Below are 4033 nucleotides of genomic sequence, written 5' to 3'. Positions count from 1 at the left end.
TTTTATAAATGGCTTTGTACAATGGTATGTGATTATTTTACTTTACATAGGATAATTTTTTCTACTACCTATAAGTATTGGAAAAAGAAGAAAACTAAAATTTACTACTTAGAGGAATATGATAGAAATAGAAGACAGATTTTATGTTTGCCAAATCTCTCATCAGTACCCATATTCAAGACTTAAAGTCATATTTCTTACTATGTTACACAGATAGGGAAAATATATGATAAGGCAACACATGATAAGGCAACTATTAGTGACTTTAAAATGTACCTTATGTGATGAAATTTACTTTATTAGCTAATATTTGGGTTTGAATTATGGGAGGCTGATCTATATAACACATTTCTGGAAGGCACCAACTGAACAACACAAATGGTGGGGGGTAGTATTTCTGCACTTTAATGAATGGTTGAACTTGTTTGGTATTAGTGCTGGGTACGTAAATCAACTCTATTGTAACTTGCTCCCTACACTTGAAAACCTTGTAATGTCACTATCATCTACTTGTCAAGTGTTATTTTGGTGAATATGATTTTTAAAAGTTTATTTGAAAAGGAATATACTTTCAGGAGATTAAATGTAGGTTACATTGGTTTGAGAATGACATTTTTATACTACAGAACCAAGTTTTACTGAAGTACCAGTGTTTTGAAGCACTAAGGGTCTTCTCAATTAATGTTTTTCTAAATTATATTTGACCTCTAAATCAAGTTTTCCTAGTCTTGGTTGACCAATTATGATCTATCATTCCAGAAACTATTTTTTTGGCTGCACTGAAATCTTTTATTCATCATTAGGAGAAAGGTATTAAAAATAACCTTGTTAATTTGTGATTTTGTTCACTCATATGGGCTGGTCATCTGTAAATTGAAAGTTTGAATTACAGTACTTTCTCTCAGATTTTGTGATCTCATCTTTCATTCTAAGTTGCCTTGCATTTCACAATTGATTACTGCTAATTCTTGTAAGCAATTGGGGCCCTGAAATATTATAGGAAATGAGAAATTGAGATGAGTCTTTAATTATTTTCTGTTGGCATGTTGCATGGGCCTATGTGAGAAGTCATGCCCTTGTTATCTGATGATGCAGATAACTGGGACCTGTTATCCTAGGACCCGTGGGTCCTGCAGAAGAATAATAACTTTTAGACATCATATCAGCAAAATTTGGGTATAATCAGTAAGAATGCTTCAGAAATATGGAGAAAAACACTTTGGGACCAGCAAGTTAAAACAATAAACAGAACATCAGAATAAAATCCCTTATAGATTAGCAGAAAACAATACTGTTATTTTACCATGTGTATTCAGAAGACCACGAACACTTAGAAGGTATCACAAGTTTATACTGAAGATATTGCATTGATACTTTTTATATTCTAATATATATTCTAAACCTAATTATTTATATCCAATCTATTTATGGGAATAAATGTCAATATTTTTGTCAAATTATCAATTCTAGTAAGATCACTGTATGAAGTTTAAAATCAGCACATATAAATATAAAATATATAAGTACATATAATATAAAAATTGTTTTGCATTGTTGTGTTGTGTTTAGGGAATCAAAGGCAACTCTGTTTTAAAGCATTAATCCATTATCTGTACCTCAGTTTTTGGTAGAGTTAGACTTAAAGCTTTACCATTTGTAGATATGCAGCCTGGAGGCAAGAGGAAACACTTTGATTAAAACATTACAAATTTAAGGCCTAATATCGAGGAGAAACATATGGACTTCTCCAGGAGCTATTGCAATATTTGGTGATAGAATGTCAGTAGTGTAAGTTCCTGCTTGGTTGGATGATAGACAGGTCAGGACAGTAGGTAATCATGCATATGAACATTTTTTTCACTTTCTTGGCTTTAGCTACTTTTGAAATGATACGTATAATAAACAATTATGTTTTGATAAAATACCTTCCATTCTGAACAATTCTGTCTGAACTGTTCATCTCTCTACGATCCCTTGTAACTAAGATTATTTTTGTTCCAGTAAGACAATCCATGCTGTCAGGGTAAGATATTCTGGTTGGTCTGTTCCTACATGGAAGAAAGGTAAGGGTTCAGGGTCAACGTCTAGTGCATTGCGGTCCCTGGGTAAGGGTCACAAAATCACCAGGACACAGGGGATGCAGTGTGCAAACAGCAATTGCCACTGCATGCTGTGCTTTATTGTTAGTGGGTATTTAAAGACTAGCAAGCATAATATTTGCCAAGATTTGGTCAGAAAACATTCACACAAAAATTTTCCACAGATACATTTTTACTTAACCTATGAGAGAATGTCTAGGTATATTATTATCTAAACTATTTTAGAGCAAGCTCAAACCACTTCTCCAATCTCAGCGAAATACTTGACCAGCTGTTCATCTATGCTTAAGCAAGCAGAAGAGCCACTTCCTCAGCTCCCAGGAGTCTGTGACATGTTTTGAGATAGGGAGAGGGAACATTTTCCCTCTGTAGCCTGGCGTTCCAAGAGTTTTCCTAATCCCAAACACAGTCCTCAGATAATCCCGAGGCTGGAGTCTGCATCATTCTGCCCCCTCAACATAGACCCTGAGTCTTCACAGTTCAGGTAGACATTTGTCCCAGGAAGACCTCATTTGGGAAATTTTAACCTGCAGAAAGTTAGAAGTAGCTCTTAAGTAAGGCTTACTTTGAATCCATTAGCTCCACAAAGCTAACTCAGTTGATAAATAAGTACTTGAAAAGCCACCACCTTTGGACTTAGCTGTAAAGGCTTCAAAGTATGATCAAATTTAAAATGAAAATGGCAATATAGTCATTGACCAAAAAATTGTAAATGTGAGCAATCGACCAAACTATATAAGTTTTTTCCACTGTACACAGAAATTTAGAGAAATAAGATCAATAGCATTTTTAGGAACAATAAGGGTTCCTTGGTACAAATAGGCAACCATGGATATATGTCTGTATAAAGATTGTATCATTACGTACTTAAATTTAGAGGATAATACATGCTTCAGCAGCAGGTCTACCCAAATTACAACAATACAGAGATTAACATGGCACTTGCACAAGGAGGATATGAAAATTTGTGAAGTATTCCATATTTTTCATTCTTCTGATGCAAGAAATGAAAAACAGTTATTAAAAAGTTGATTACAAAAATACAAGTGTAACAATACATGTAATTCATAGAATTAAAGGTTAGTTTGACATCAGTGTATTAAATTTTCTCCTTAGAAAGGCCTTTACATAGCATAACCTTTACAAAACTTGAAATTAGATAATATTGCCATTTTATCACAAAGAAATAAAATAATATAAGAAACTACAAAAAAAGGAGTCTTAAAATTCTTCTATATGGAATGCAATCTGCAAGGTCACATTTATTAATGAGTCTATACATTATATTACAATGTAGAATTCAAAGTAATATATCTAGGAGAGAATGATATAGATTATGGACATTACACAAACATAGATATACTTTTTTCAGAAAAGCACCCGGAACATCTTTAGTTTCTATACTATTCATTTCAACAGAAAAGTTAAAAATATTTCTGATTTAAAAAATCACAAACTCTGCAGAAATCATTACAGATGTATACAAACAACTCTTGAATACATTTTGATATCAAAGTCATGCAATTCCCTTGGAAGAATACCATGGAATACATAAATTTTTATAGTAAGATATTGCTGTTGTTTTGTATTGTGAAAAAAATTTGTAGGGACACAAAAGATGGACTGGCATTTTTGAAATTTAAGAAACTTAACCAAACCATTACGACTTAGGAGAACAATTTGTACAGCCTTCGACAACTTCAAAGAGGTAGTGATACATACTTATCTTTTGGCAATATCAAATGCAGTTTCTTCAAAGTTGTTCTTCAGACCTGGTTTGATATAGTGGTTCAACAGAAGGAGATACAGAGTATCTTTGCTATTTCTATTCCCAGCAGCAAGATGCAAGGAGGTCAAGAGGCCTTTAGTTTGGGGATTGGTATCTGCATCATGATGAAGTAATAAAGAAGCCATTCTGGTATTATTCCACATAT

The 4033-nt window shown here is 33.2% G+C and overlaps 1 pseudogene; it reads left to right on the top strand.

Annotated features, from left to right (window-relative positions):
* The first annotated feature begins 2986 nt into the window (after positions 1-2986).
* On the top strand, positions 2987-3086 carry LOC122097986 (annotated as a pseudogene).
* The last annotated feature ends 947 nt before the right edge of the window (positions 3087-4033 follow it).

Source organism: Dipodomys spectabilis, unplaced genomic scaffold, assembly GCF_019054845.1.
Source record: "Dipodomys spectabilis isolate Male_0828 unplaced genomic scaffold, ASM1905484v1 ptg000448l, whole genome shotgun sequence".
NCBI classification, from domain to species: Eukaryota; Metazoa; Chordata; class Mammalia; order Rodentia; family Heteromyidae; genus Dipodomys; species Dipodomys spectabilis.
Note: the sequence above shows the minus strand (reverse complement) of the source record. Positions and strands in the feature narration are given on the sequence as shown.